The sequence below is a fragment of the Belonocnema kinseyi genome, chromosome 9 (assembly GCF_010883055.1).
Source record: "Belonocnema kinseyi isolate 2016_QV_RU_SX_M_011 chromosome 9, B_treatae_v1, whole genome shotgun sequence".
Taxonomy (NCBI): Eukaryota; Metazoa; Arthropoda; class Insecta; order Hymenoptera; family Cynipidae; genus Belonocnema; species Belonocnema kinseyi.
The window spans coordinates 129,831,295-129,848,021 of record NC_046665.1 but is presented as its reverse complement, the minus strand read 5'-3'; positions in this window follow the sequence as shown (position 1 = coordinate 129,848,021).

The window sequence follows — 16,727 nt, the reverse complement described above, 5'->3', positions numbered from 1 at the left end:
TGTCATAGAAGGTATTAGATTTGTGTAAAATTTGACACAGTTTTCGTCAAATGTCTACGCTTTGTGACCTTCTGGTTCCGAAAAACAGGTTTTTATGAACGTGTCTTTCTGTATGTATGTCTGTCTGTCCATCTGTGAGCCCAGTGGGCACAAAATTTGGCGACGTCTTTACGACATCGTTACGACATCTTTATGAAAACTTTACGACATGGACATATGATGTCGTAAAGTTGTCGTAAAGATGTCGTAACGATGTCGTAAATACGTCGCCAAATTTTGTGCCCACTGGGAGCACGATAACTTTCGAAAAAATCATTTTATTAGATTGAACTTTTGTACAGTCTTTTAGTGTCAATAGACGAAAGGTCAAGTTCGTTAGTTAGAAATTTCTGATAAAAACTCAAAAAGTGAGCGCATTTTAAATATTTTTAAGACCACTTTTTTCAAATTTTGAACATTTTCTGTACGGATTTTTATAGTATTTAAAACGTCGAATTACCTATTTCTAAGACTTTCGCTTGTGGGGTTTCAAAAACGTAAATTTGTTTATGTATTTAATGCTATTATTTATGATTAGAACCAAAAACATAACTATCAAAAAATTATTCCTGACCAAAATAATTCATTTTTACATTCTCATCAGAAAAGTTATTAGATTTATGTAAAATTTGACCACCCAGTTTTGGTCAAATGTGAAACTTTTTAGACCCCCTGAATCCGACAAACAGTGTTTTATGAATGTGTCGGAAAAAAGAGCGTATTTGAATATTTTTAAAAACAGTTTTTTCAAGATTCAAAAATTCTCAGTACGCATTTTGCGGTCAAACTATGTCAGGGAGGAAAAATATGCCAAGACAAACATTGCGCTCCCAAAAAAATGTCTACAAATTTGTTATTAATCAGTTTTTGCAGGACAAGTAGTTTTGTTTTATTTATAAAAAAACATTAAAAATAGACAAATTAAATTTTTCGATACACGACAGAACCTAAGAAAAAATAAATAGGTAGCATCTTTTCACCGAAAGTAAAGCAAAAAAATGATTATTAATGTTTTTTTTTAATATGATAGATAGTTTTAATTTGAATTACGAAAAATAACACTGAAAATAAAAAAGTTAAAGTTTTGGTAAAATGACACAGGATACGAGAGAATGAATCCACAAAAGTAGTTCAACTAAAAAAAGTCTAAAAATTGTTTCAAATAGTTTTTTGATAAAACGCGTGGTTTTCGTTTTGATCGTAAAAAGTAAAATTAAAAAAATGGAATTGAATTTTTGGAAAAACGACACAAAACGTAGGTACATTTCCTTCACCCAGTTTTTTCAAATAATAGACCGTTTTTTTAACTTTTAGCATACAAAAATTAACCAGTTTTTTCCTGAGTATCTAAAAAGGCTTCTTTCTCATTTGTATTTTCAAATTTAAAACATGAAAATTAAACGAATTATAATTTCATATATTAAAGCAGACTTTCTGAATTCAAAGACTTCAAGATGAATAAAACAAAAACTTTTTAAAAATCTATCAAATAAATAGAGCGGATTGAATTTAGAATAATTTAAAAGAACTAAGAATGAAATAATAACAATTTAGGGCGAACTCAAAATGAATTGCAAAAAATATTTTCAATTTTTTTCAAATTGTTAAAGCCCTAAACCGTATGTGTGAAGTTTAAATCACACAAATTTCATTGGAAATGAGCAAATTCAGTTTATGGGAAAACGACGAAAATTGCAATAAAATGTTAAATAACAAAATTTTCTGGAAAGAATGCGCATTTTTTTTTAACAAGATAATGAAACTACGTCAGTTTTAATACCGATGAATGTTATGAATTATAATAATACAACTCGAGTACGAAGCGCGATATGCGTGATGAGAATGCGTTCGTTAAAGCCGAAGGAGCTTTAACAAAAGAGAATTCACCATCACAAAATTACTGTTGTCGATTATTTGAGCTTTAGTTTTAAAAAGTCTGTGCAAAAAAATCGAGCGCGTAGCGCGCTATGAGAAAGTACCTGCGAGGCGGGAAGATTCTTTTATCACAATGATGAATGTCGTCTCTGTGAAATTTCTTAATTTTTTTTTTTATTACCAATAATTTCACTTAAAATAAAATCACTTGAATTACCCATCGGGTTGCCAACATTATCTGTGTACACTGGAACCTGGATTTAAGTAAATGGTTTGCAGACTATCAAAAACAAGCTCGTTCATACTTTGAATGCGATAACTTAGTAGAAGATAATAATTCACATATCAAAATGTCCGATTAAAATAAATTAATTTATTTCCCTTAAAAAATTGTTTCGAATTGGGAAGAAAAATGACAGGTTTTGATCATTTAAGGTTTTGTATGTGTTATTTCACTTACATTCCATCATTTTACTTAAAAATTCATTTCTTTGATTCAATATTAATTTTTTGACTAAAAATTTAATTATTCAATTTTCGGTGAAAAAATGATATTTTTCAGTTCCTAATTTGTCTTTTTTGATATAAATTACTCTTCTTGGCTGGAAATTCATCTTTCATGATTTGAGTTGAACATGAATATTTTTGGTGGAATATATAAATATTCCAATAAAAGATTTACAATACAGGTTTAAACTTCATCCATTTTTATAAAAAATGTAAGTACCTTGAAGTACCCCGTTAAGTAGCCCCATAATAGTATCTTATTCAGAATTTGAACTTCCTCATTACAATTTTAAGACCGTTGCGGATTTAGTTTTCTTAAGACTTGCAATGAGATAAAAAATTCTGTTATTTTTTTATGATAATCCAGATATCGAATCCAGATATCGACTTCTCTTCCTGGCTTGAAACTCTCCAATACTTTTTTTAAAAGTTCCCCAGCGTGACTACTGGGTGCTCTTTGGCCCGTGCCAGCAGTATTACTATTGGAGCCACTGGTACCAGAGATCATTCGCAGATATCAGGATATATTTTAGCTCCAGGCTGTCGAAAATAGGTCTTATCGGAGAATATATAGAATAATTCGCAACCAAGTAAGCTATATTTGGTTGACGAAGTGTTAAATATGGATAATGGAATGAAACACTTGGATCACTAGCACCCTTAGTAGTCATCACTGAGAGGAACGATCCATGAGCACAATGAGAGTTATTCTCTTTTTCGTTGGTGTCCCCGAACCGACGCCTTCACACCATGTGATGAGTGGGTCACGTGACTAGATTCCTACCTTATCGCCACATTTTTTATTTCCCAACTTATTATCACACGAAATTCCACATCGAGTTGAAAATTTTGGATACTAAACAAGAAGCACTAAGAATGGTTGGGAAATAAAATAAGTTGGGAAATAAAATAAGTAGGGAAATAAAAAAAGTGAGGGTAAGGTAGAAATATGGTCACGTGACCCACTCGTCACATGGCCTTAAGTCGCATCAATGTGGGCAGTTAATTTTTCTGTTAAATTATTGTGATTGCAGGAACGCTACTTTTGAGAATTTTAGCCGATTAAGGATCTTGTGGCCATTTTATGTTGCACTAATTTTTTTCTTATAGACATTATGTTTTGATGGACTCGATATGCTGCAGAACTTATGCTTATATGGTGCCTTTTTTTGAGAAAGTTTTGATAGAACCTGGTCGGGATGTAGCCCTGTTCCAGGGTCTAATCTGATTTCTCTATTGCTGATTTATTGTTTTTAATTGAATATATACTATAGATGTTTATATTCTTGAGTAAACAGGTGACCCATTATAACTGATTTGTGTTATTGATTATTCATCAATATTAAGTTGTTCGACTTTACCTATTACTGATTCTTTGATTAAAGTTTATTACTATATTTATCTGATTTTATCTAATGTAGTATGTTCCGATCAATTTTCGGATTTTTCGGTCACGTATTGATGTTATTTATTGTGACCGTACTTTTATTTTCGATTAAGCCTCTCTATTTTAGATTAGTTAGTTTCGTGTAAAGAATTAATCGAAGCTAGTTTTCTTTTGTTTGTTTTGAGAACGTAGAATACATCGTGTGTTTAAAAAACTAATTGTCATTAGTTAGATTAAATGTTATCTTCGCCTTACGAAAATTTTTATTTGACTTCAAGCTTTTTGGTATGTTTTTGCTTTTGTTGACTTTTGGCTAAAGCATCTTTAGCAGAGAAAGACGGTAATGAGAGTAAAAGTGACATGGTGAAGTAAGGAAAAAGGAGATCAAGTGTTTGTAGTGAGCTGGAGGTGAATGTTTGGATTAGGATGCTGTGTAAAAGTTTTAAGGAGCAAAGGAAAATTAGAAGAATGTGAGTTTTGAGTTTAGGGGTCAGACTGGAAGGACAAGAAGTATAGGCGTTAAAGACTTGCGAGAAGAGAGCGTCAGCTGAGACGAGACGATAGACACAAAATGTGTGTAATGAGCAGTGGAGAAGAAGAGAAAGTGAGAGAGAAGTCACAGCAGGCGGGAAGAGTGAGAAAGCGTAAAGAGAAAAAATTTGTGAGCAACAGCCGAACAGCGAGATGAGTGGTGATGCCGAGAAAAGGAAATAGAAAATGGAAGTGTGGTGGGAGATGATAGAAGTGGAATGGGAGGAAGAGAGGGAGCAAGTGAACCTGGAGACCAAGAGAGAAAGGGAGAAAGGGAGAAGTTAATGGAGGAGACCGCGGAAATACAGCTAAGCATCCAGGAGCTTAACATGAAAGTCGAAGGGCTAATGGGGAAAGAGAGGTCAGCTAGGCCGAGGAAAGAAGGGGGAATCAAGGCGGAGAAGAAAGATGCGAGCTGTCAGACGGAGGAGTATGAGAGCACGTGGAAGAATCCTCCAAGGGCTTTAACGAAGGAAGAGTGGACGGTGGAGAAGGAGTCTAGAGCATTAAAAAGGAGAAACTTAAAGGTTCTAGGGGTCAGTGAAGACGACTTCCAAGTCTTGAGTGTAGTGGAGAGCATAGCGGAACGCACACAGAGGGTGGCTAAAATGGAATAGTCCTGGAAAATTGATAGCGGATTAATGCTCTAGCTGAAATTAATGGAAAATAAAACAGAGTTACTGGATGCAAGGGGTAAACTAAAGAACTCAGGCTTGTTGCTTGAGGAATATTTGACAGCATGAGAGAAACTGGTGGAAGAGTTGCTTTGAAGAGAGAAGGAAAGGCTGAAGTGTGCAGGTGTTGACGTACGTACCAAGTACATTAAAGCGAAAGTAGGACAGATAATGTAGAAATGGAACGAGAAGGAAGGCAGATTGGAGGTGATTCGGATAGAGGACAAAAATGTGATCACTAGGACGAAGAGAGAGGGGAAAAGCAGAGAGTGTTGAAAATTTTTAAGGTGAAAGTGAAAAGCAGAGCAAGGTGGTTGGTGGTATGTAGCAGAATATTTTATGAAAGGGAATGGATTGAAATGTGATTTGGAATGTTCTTTTGCGTCAGAGGACAAAAATCAAAATGCGGTAAGAAAAAAATGTATTTTGATAGATTAGCAGGAGGGAGAACATTGGCACTGATAAATAATAGAAATAATATTGAATTGTTTGTAAAAAGTTGTGTACTGGTTTTTAAAGACTCTCAAACCCGTAAGAGGGCGAGAGTATGATAAATACATAGGTGGGGTAACCTATCCAGAAGACGGCTGCCACTAACCTGTTCGTCACGCCTGTATAAACCGTATCTGTGGGCCACACACATCGGACCCACAAACAACCCTCGTAGTTCCTTTTAAGTAATTATGCGCCAGGTAGGGCCTTGCGTTTGAGAGACAGAAAATTACTTTAAATAAAACTCAGGTTTACATAAAACATAGCTAAAAACTATTTATTATTAGTTTAACAAAAGAGGAACAAAATTTGTTTACATTCAAAATCACTGGTGGTTGAGAGACTCTTCTGACTCGTCCCTGAGCATCTAGAAGCTATCCTGGCAAACTGTGGTCAGGCTGGGTATCCCCTGTCATCCACGTGACAACCTACAGTCTATTCTTGTTACATGTCGTCAGGCTGAGAATCCTCAGTCCAATTCCTGACAACCTACAGGCTATCTTATCCGCACTCAGTGTCTGAGAATCCTCAGTCAACTTCCTGAGAACCTACAGGCTATCCTAGCTACACTAAGTCAGGCTGAGAATCCTCAGTAAACTCCCTGACAACCTTCAGTCTGTTTTAGTTACAGTTAGCCAGACTGACAACCTACAGACACGCGGAGAGACACGAAAGAGAATTCGTTCTAGGGAACCCGCGCACAATTCTGCGAGCATTCACCGGAGACACCGGCGCCCCTTGCTCCGACCTTCACTTTTCTAGACAATTCTTTTGCCAGGTCGTTTAGAGAGGTTCGTTCGGCCCAACTTATTAAATCGGTCTCTGGGTCAAACGCCTCTTCAAATTTTGAGCCACGCGGGGGTCTCCACTGATCTCACGCCACTTTTCAAACCACTCGCGACAAGATTGCAGGTTGCTACGGAACCGGGTCGGACGAGAACGGCACTTAAAATGGATGAGAAAACGTCCACTTACGTTTAAGCCACATGGCTGCCGCAGTCTAATCCTTTCCATCCATATCAGAAAAAAATCCGGTCCGGTTAGGTATTTCGGGGTATCCGGTACGCAGTCCTCAAGCCGACTCTTCCGTTTTTCAGTTAGCTTCCATCGTCCTGCCGCTGTTTTCCGTCGGACCTTTACGACTTCCTGCGCGGCCTTCTTTTATTGGTTGGTGCCAACGGATAAACTCCAATGAGATCTTCCGCCAATGCGCGCCTTACGCAGCAGAATCCGTTTTGATGGTCCATCCAGTGCTGCCACTCGCGGCGATCGCCGAACTAACGCCTCGTACTACCCGTGCCTGGAGGAGCGGCACAAACTTGGTGCACAGTCTCCTTATATCCAACCCTTTTAACCCTTTTTTGGATCGTCACCGTTGAGTTATGGTCCAGGTTCTCTTCCAGTTCCCCTCCTGTCGACGCCGACCCTTCTCAAACAAGGTTTACCAACTTTTAATGGTATAGTTTATTTAACTTTCAGCCGGGTTCCCTTTAATATTCTCATTTCACTAATCTCGAGACGTTATTACAGTCCTTATCTTACTTATATTAGCAATAATAACGATAATTGGATAATACTATTCTTAACAATAAGAGATTGATTTAAAGTTTTCTTGAGGTTATTTCTTTAAAAGCGCGAATGTGACTTTTGTCTTCCTTAGTTCTGGCTTCGGCAAGAGCCCGTGGAGTTCCTTCCTATCTTACTTAATGAAGTTTTAAAATTTCATTACAATACATGCATTTAGAAGTTTTATTGTAAAATTTTTTTTATTTCGAAGTTTTCTTGTTTTGTAAGTGGCTTTGGAAAACCTGGCACCTAAAATACTGATACAGAATTTGCTCTTAAATATTAGGGTCCAGAACATATAGTGCAAAAGATGGGTGTTGATTTCATGTGTGTAAATAAAGTGAAATTCTCACAAGGATAACTGGTTCTGACGATTACTCCCCTCCATACACGCACTCTGTCACGAAAGCTGCTTACATACGTAGAATTTCAAAGCCTGTAAATCAAGAAATATCTAGGACCCTACAAGTTTTTCAGGCTTTTCTATTTATTTTTTTTTTCTACTCACTCCTAAAGGGATAAGGATAACTAGCGGGACACCATGCACACATAAGTTTTCCATTTAAAAGCGGATAGCATTTAAGCGTCAAAAACGATATAAATTCTGATATCAGTTTAAACGAATTCAGCAACTACATTTTTTATCTTAAAACTCATTCTAATGAAATGTAAATATTTGAGTAAAACAATATTGACGTGTATTATTATCTGTTTGATAAAGACTGTAAGATATATCTTATAATCTGATGAAAAAGTAGAAGATTCGTTAGGTTCAATGCGAATCAACGTCCTTATTATCAGAATAATTATCTTTTTCTCTCAAATTGGGAAAGGATGAAACGTGTTTCTTCTTTATTCTTATATTCAGCTGTAATCCTCAATTCTATTGGTAAATACATTAAAACAATAAATCTCTAATTTTAAGTAAATTTTGCAAGCCTTACGCAAATCAGAATATTTGCACTTAAATGATTATCCCATCTCAATAAATATTTTCGTTTAGCCTTTATTTAGTTTTTACCGAAGTGGGTACCACTTACTTCAGAAGAAATTAAATCTGTTATATCAAAAGTAAATTTAATCGGGAATAAAATTAATTGTGTTATTTCGAGTAGCAGCCGACCATTGCGCCACCTGTAAAATGAATACAAACTAGAAAGAGTAGCGCTCCTGTTACTAAAGCTCAAGGTTTTATATAGACCAGTAAAACGAACATTTTGAATTGAGGAACTATAATTTCCACCTTATTTCAACCTAATAAGGGAGACAGGATTGCTCTTGTGTATTAAGTAATCCAAATGCCGAATCCGGAATTGAGTTTACCCCACTTTTCAAAGGCCAGTATAAGAATTGAATTTCATAAACACACTTGACCAAATTAAAGTAGTCGAGATAAGAAATATTTTTGAGAGTGAGGAAAGATGTGACTAAATATACTAATTTCGTTGCATAATTTCGTAAAGACTATTCATGGTACGCACAACCAGGAAAGTCTGGAATTTGTTTGTCTTGTTATTTAATAGTTTGACATTATTTCTTTAATTTATTGTTTTATTACTTCTTAACTCTTTTTTATTACGCAAATATAATGATATTTTTATGTGTATTAACTGTATTATATACTTCGCCTGTTACCTAACATCCACGGTTTATCTTCTGTGTGCACGGAGAAAAAGATATCGCACAAAAGATGTCGCATGCTACGGCGTCCCTAACAGTAAGGGGGAAAAGGCAAAGTATGAGTGAATTCGCGTTTTAAATCGGGACACCAAATTTCAAACAATCACAGAAAAAAGTTAAAATTTGCTGCAAAAGAGACTTACAACGATTAAAAATTAAACATATTTGACTAATGTTTCACCGATGTGACGAGAATAATTCTGATATCGTCTGCTGCATCACGCTGCTGTAAGGAAATTTTGGTAAAACCTGTAGAATCAGCAGTAGATAACACAAAAAAATTTGTTTTTACTGATGTTATTATATTATCTTGAATGATCCCGTTACGTTCCGTTATAACACTTAAGCGTGACCCGAAAGTACTTTCCATAGTCCTTTCCTGAGGGTGTTTTAGTCTGTTTGCAGCCAGAGACCGCATCCCACTTATTCTTTGTGAAGCCGGGAAAAGGTGCCTTAATCAGGTGAGCTACGGTATCCCCGTCCGACTCTGAGTATCCATGGCCGGGCAATTTTAGAGTCTCGAGAATAGCATCCGGATTTTGAGAAAGCAGCTTGTCCAGTCTGGCTTCATGCTTTGTCTTACGTATTGCACTTCTATACTCATCCCTCATTGATGTGAATGAAGTCCACAGTTCCCTCGTTTTTCCAGAACTGGCAGTCTGAACTTGTTTAATACCATTTGGAAAAGCGAAAAAAGTAATTGACAGATAATAATCCCTATTTCTCTCCAATTTGATGAAGCTAAACAACGCTGTTTAGCGCTGACGTCGCAAATGTCGCTATACTGTTTATTCCGATTTTATGAAATCAGGATTTTTATTAGTTTTTAAATTAGTTTCAAAAGCATGCTATCATCCAACCTGAGTATACATTACTAACACAGCATTACATACACAAGTTTAATAATTGAGGTTAGGTAATGGGCGAAGTTGATAATACATTTCTCATACATGAAAATACAGTTATATTCACATAATAAATAAAAGAGTTAGAAAATAATAAAACAGTAAATTTGAAAAGAAAAAGAAAACTAACAAATTATAAAACGAATAAATTTCAGACTTACCTGGCTCTGGGTACAATGAGTAGTCCTCTTGAGGAATGACTTGAGCATATTAGCATGTTTGGCGTTACTCCTTTTTCTATTCTCATAACTATTTCTCAGATATTTCTACTGTCTACTACTTTCATTTGTCCAAGTTGGAATGGAAGCTTCTAATTTGTCCTCTGAGGGTTTAAATTTTGCTTGCACCTTCTTCCCTATTGCTTTACACACACACCACAAACTCACTTGGTGATGGGAGGGGGACCTACAGTTTAAGTTGGGTACCGAAACACCAAGAAGAACAGGTCAAAGTATTACAGAAAACCTTTTTCTCTAGAGGTACCGGTCCCACGACTCTCCGGAAATGAACAACTTCCTTGCTAGCATAGTGTTTTTTTCATCGGCCGCCGATTCTCTTCCAGAGTGCGAGGCGGTAATCGAACTCGCAAGCCGACGCACAGTGCGGCAAGTTAGAAAATTGGGGTTTAAAATGATCCAGAACCCACAATTTTCATCCAATTTCATCTTTTTTTAAAATTAAAGCTAATTAAATTCTGAAGAGGTATGTAGAGGACGATTTTTCTAAAAAGGGTCTGTTTGTTTGTTATTGAAGTTGTAAAATGCCAAAAAACCATAATTTTTCAAATTTGAGCTCCTGTTCTGTAGCAATAATTAATTTTATCTCAAAAAGGTAGAAAAGCGATAGATTTACAATCGATTATCCAATCCTAATAACTTAAATGAAGTTCGTGCAATCTCTTCAATTGCTATTAACAAATTTATGAACAAAATCGATTATTGCTGTACATTAAAGCCTGGAAGTTCTTTTCATGACATTGTTCCCCGCGAAATCAAGTGAAATTAATGTTTTGTTGAAATTAAACACTAACGTATAATTTTTGGATTGTTATAAACAAATTTAATAAATAAGCACCTCTGTATTCTGCTCAACAAATGCATTTAATAGACGCTTGCAAGTAGGAAAAATCTCTCTTTTGTTGAAATGTTTATTATGTCAAAAAAATGAAACTCCTCCTACTCAAGAGTCGTAAATAATGAAGGTCGGGAAAACACAATCGAATGGATACGTCCGTGAACTTTTAAATGTCCTTCCAAAAAAAACAGCGTAGCAATTGAACGTTAAGTGACGAGACAAATTCGAGAACTGGAACAAGTAAAAAACGAAATAACTGAAAATCTCTTGTGCCTCTTGATTTTCAGTTGTTTCGTTTTTCACTTGTTCCAATCTTCACATTTTTCTCGTCACTCAACGTTCAATTATTACTTTTTTTTTGGAAGGACATTGAAAAGTTTACGCACGTATCCATTGGATTTTTATGTCTCTAGAATTTTATTCTTTACTACTCTTGAGTCCAAATAGTGAGAATTATTACGCATAAAGTCCAGATTTGTGAATACTTTTTTTCCGTGTTCTTCTTGTGGTACTATGAAGTTTTGTCAGATTTAAAGTTCCGAAGCAAGTTCTTTGTGATTTTCTGATCACAAGTGGCGACCAAGATAGAGGAAAACTTCTGAGCTATATTAAAGCCAATTACGATATCAAAGACGAATGTTTGAAAGAAATCGAAGATAAGTTATCTTATTTCATGTCCACATTTGAACAAAAGTGGGAAACATTTTTTATAACATGAAAACATTTAGGGCCAGGAATGCGGAATGGCTGCTTTCAGATTTCTCTGTTCAATTCGTTGGAGTTTTTCTCGGAAGAGGACTTTCAGATGATTTCAAGAATAGCTTCAAATGGAATAAGAGACGAACACTACTCAAAATTTGAAAATGTTATTCTATCTTTGAAATACAGAGTGCATTCCTAAGTATTTTGCGTTCTTCCGGTATTAGTACTGATTGAGGACGCAAACTTCATAGAAAACCAGTATGAAGTTATTCCTATGCAAGCGAAAGCTAAAAATACTGATTACTTGCCACCTTACAGAAGCCTAGCAGATGACAAAAAAGTTACTACCCCCCATAACCTCATATTATCATAACGGAAGAGGGTGTGAGTATTAACACGCAAGCCTTGCTGGATCGCACAGTCTCTCGATTGATGGAAATACCTGGAATCATACCTCTAAATTTAGTTGACAGACTTAATCTCTCAATCACTAGAACTTCAAATTATGGATGCGATGGAACATCTGGACATAATCCATACAACCAGTCTTTCACTGATCCTAGTAAATCTGATGCAAGCATCTTAATTTTGTTGATGGTACGGCTAGGACTGGAGATGATAGATAAGGAAACTGGTAGATGTTTGGCGATTTGGAAAAATCCACGTCCTGGATCATAAAGACTTTGTAGAATCATGCGATTCCGCTACGTAAAGGAAACTAAGGAGACTACTATCTCTGAGACAAAGCAGGTTTAAAGAGGAATCCATTAACTCAAACCATCAACAATTAATTTCGGTCGAAGTCGGAATCTTTGCAAAGTCACGCATAAAATGATAATGTTCATGGTTGATGGAAAGGTTTGCCAAGTGCTTACTGAAAGGCCATAATCATCGGCATGTTATATCTACTCCGCAAAGCCCTCCATGATGAACAATTTGGAAAAAATCAAACTCTTTTGTTTGAAGATCAAAAACTTCTATTTTGGTCTCTCCATACAACATGTTCGGATACACTTCATGGGATGTATCCTTCACATTTCGTATCGCATAGAATTCTGCAAATGGGCAGCGAAGTTAGCCGATGAAAAACAGAAAATTAGCGATGCGAAGAAGAGAATCAAAAAAGAATTTTGGGAAAAAATGGGCCTGATCGTTGATATTCCACAACATGGGACTGAACCATCTAATAATGGAAATACTGCTCGACGATACTTGGACGATCCTGAATTGAGTTCGTGTATCACTGGAGTTGACAAAGTGATAATCGAAAAAATTCGGCTTCATTTTGAAAGTTATGACATCAGGAAGGAGACTACACATTATCAAATTCGGAAAATATTGTCAGCAAACTATAAAACTGAGGTCATTGAAAATTCCCAGTTTTCTATCGGCCAATTGATAGAAGAGTCCCAAGAGGCGAACAATAAGATTTTGAAGAGGATAAGGGAATTCAATACCGTAAAATCAGTCGGATTGCAACCAATGAAAATTTGTGTCGCAAGTTATTGATCATGACTGGTCCTTACATAAACAATTTCAGAAACCTTAAGGAGAGGCTCTCTCGTCTTATGGATGCACAATTTGAGGATGTGCAGATTGCAGATGATTGAGACAAGAATCGGCAACGCTGCTTCATACCAGAATTTTTCGTCCAAAAATGGTAAAGCTTCATGATTTCGTTCATCCTCATTGCTTATAATATTCGAAAAAGATGTTGAGTCCATACGTTTTACGATTCGGTTCCTTATTTTAAGGCAACATTAACTATTAAACAAAACAAAAAAGATTTCTTCTGCACAAAATAATTATTTTAGGGATTGATTGACCTTGATTGTTTATAACCATCGAAAATGTTATTGGATGTCAGTATATTTCGTAGAAGTTTCATTTTGATGATATAATCAACATTTAAGCAAGAAAGAGATTTTTCATATTTGAAAGCGTCTATTAAATGCATTTGTTGATCAGAATCGTTGATAAAAATTTATAAAAATAATGTCAAATGACTGTTTCCTCCATCAGAATATTAATTTGGGGATAAAATTAACAATTATGTAAAAGAAATGAATTTTTTTATCAAAGAGTGACCGCTTAATGCATCCGTTGATCAGTATTGTTTATAACAATGGTAAATATTTTAATCGCCCATTTCTGCCATAGAGTTTTCATTTTGGAAGAAAAACATTATGATTGCGCAGAAAAATTCATTTTATATATACAGAGGCACTTATTTATTAAATCTGTTTATGAAATTTGCATGCAACCATAAAAAAAATTATAGTTTAGTGTTTGGTTTCAATGAAACATTAATTTTACACGATTTCGCAGGGAAAAACGTGATAGAAAGAACTTCTAGGCTTCAATGTACAGCAATAATCGATTTTGTTTATAAATTAGTTTATAAAAATTGAACAGATTGCACAAACTTCATATAAGTTGTTAGGATTTGTTAATTGATTGTAAGTCTATCAGTTGTTCACCTTTTTGAGGCGTCATCAATAAATGCTACAGAACAGGCAGCTTAAATATGAAAAGTTATGGTTTTTTGGTATTTTGTAACTTGAATAACAAGCAAACAGAGCTTTTTTTAAACAAAATTTCCTTCGACAGACCTCTTCAGAATTTAATTAGCTTTAATTTAAAAAAAGATGGGATCGGATTGCAACATTATTCTCTATTTTAATTAACCATTAAACTAAGTCGAATCAATTCTTTTATACATATTATTATTATTTTGATCTGACTCTTTAATCTAGGAAATTCCTTATTCTGATCGTGCCCCTTAATAAATTATAGTTCTCAAAATTAAATATGTCAATTTTTCCCTTTTAAGGAAATTGATCCAAGAGAATTTGGATCTATTGACAATTTGATGTTTCCTTTTCAGGAAAGTGGAACCGAGTATACACGTCGGTACCAATCCTGGAAGAACGATAAATTTGAAACGTAATGATTTGTTTTTGACATTTAAAAAGAAAGACACTTATGCTACACATTAAGGATCTCAGTTATTATTAAATTGTAATCAGCTTTTTTCTACTCTGAGTCCCTGAATTTTAAAATAGTTTTTGATTAGAAAATCGTTTGAAATGTATTTGTCTCTTGATCCAGAATCTACCATCGTATCGGCGATTAAAATATTAATTTGGCTACTTATTTCAAGGTTATATTGAAAAATGTTTACCAGTGAAATCTCACAATAATCAAAATCATGAAAAATGGATCCCCAGAAGCGAGAACCGGATTGAGTCGCTAATTCGTTTTAACCTCTGGATTGTTGGGGATATTTCTTCACGCCTCACGTTAAAGGACCTATTTTGAAGTTGCTCCCCCCATGAAAAAAAGCTGAAAATTCCCTTCTTCTAATCACTTAACCATTCCAGATTTTACAGGGTTAGTGATTCATTAGGCCCTTTTAATTAATAATATTAAAAAATTACCTACCTCCCATTTTTCTGATTTTGAATGTCAATTATACTTATCTATTTCGGGAATTTTTGTTATAATTCCCGAGTCCTCGTGACTATCTAAACAACCTTCTATATCAACCTGATTTTCCAGATAAGGAGTACGCTTTATTCCATAACTATTTTGGGCCATTTCGTTTGACCCATTCGTTCTCCTTACATCTTTCTGATCATTTTGTAGATCATTTTGCCCATTTCGAGAGCTCACAATTTGATATGCGTTATTTTCTCGCCTATATATTCCATTTTGGACAGTACCGCTGAACTGTTTTCTATTGCCATTATAATTATTATTAGAATTGTTCGCATTTGTGTGATTAGGACCATTAGATCACTGACCCTGATTATATTGACCATTATGAGGTTCATCAGCGAAAGCATCATCATATTAATCGCGATTGTTAATAGTCCGATTGTTGTAAATAGTCCGTTGTTGTTGTGAGCACCACGGTTCTGTCTTTTTTCAAAACCACGGTTTCTGTCCTCATATCACCCCCGATATTTATAATTTTTATTTCGATTTTCAAATTGATTTCGACCATCATGATCTCGATTTTGATTTAAATGATGATTTTTATATCTAGGTTCGTAATTTTCAAAATTAGAGTTTCGCTGATCATAGTTGCACTTGTCGTTATTCTGATATTCTCGCGAATAACCCTGATTAAAATATTTATTATAACGAAACTTTTGCTGTCAATTATAATAATTATGCTCATATGCAGAGTTTGGACGAGAAGAATAATGCTCAGAAAATTTTTCTGGCCCTGCTTGTTCCAATGCTTCTAAAAACTCGGTTGTTTCTTCTTTAGTATTAGCATTTCTCGTAATTAATGCCGTTTGAATTTCTTTTCTAAAGTGCTTTAATAAGCATTTCACAATTTCGCTTTAAGAGGGTGATGCAATCAAGTATTCCGCATTATTTATCATTCCCGTTGCATATTCTGACTTTTAAAGCTTTCCATGTAGATGATGACCGTATTTAAAATCCTTTCCGATTTCAAATCGAATATCATCATTTCGAAATTTCTCAATAAAGTTCTCTCGGAAAATTTGCGAATCATAATTTTTGTCGTCCCGAATCATAGTCCGCCATTCTCTTCCCTGCCTTCCAAACATGATTGTATTACGAACTTAAAGTCATTCTTTCTAACATCAATCGCTTTTAAATATGACTAAAAATTATTCAAAAACCGCATAGGTCGCTCGAGTTCTCTACCAGCAAATTTCGGAACTGAATGATTTTTTAACCAGGGTGTTTTAACATTGCCCGACCCTGAGCTCCTATCACCGCGTGTTTCTCGAATATATTGTTGTTCCTCAATATCCCGTAAGCGCTTCCTATTTTGAATATTTGCCACTAATGATTCGGCTTGATTTTCATGTATTTCTTCACTAACTTTTGTTAGTGAGTTTACTTTTTGTTCAACATCTACTATGTTTTCTTCTAAATATTTACTTTTGGCCTCGCATTTTTCGTTTGAACTACTAACTCTTACATGTGTTTTTTTCCGGTTAAATTCTTTGCAAAAAAATAAATTCGTTCATGAATCACCGAGAATGTTTGGTTAGTTTTTTTATGATTTTCTTTCACATATTCATAGACTCTATTTTGATTAGTAAACGTATCTTCAACTCTTGCTTGTAAGTTGCACATACCACCCATGATAGTGTTTTATTTTTCAGTCTTGGAATATGGTTGTTTATTTTTTTGCTTAGATTTGGTAGCTACGAGGGTGGATCAAATATAAACCGGAATTTTACAAATACTTTTCTTAGCCAATCGCAAGCACTCTCACAGTGTAGGTTCTTGTAATGTAGTGTATTA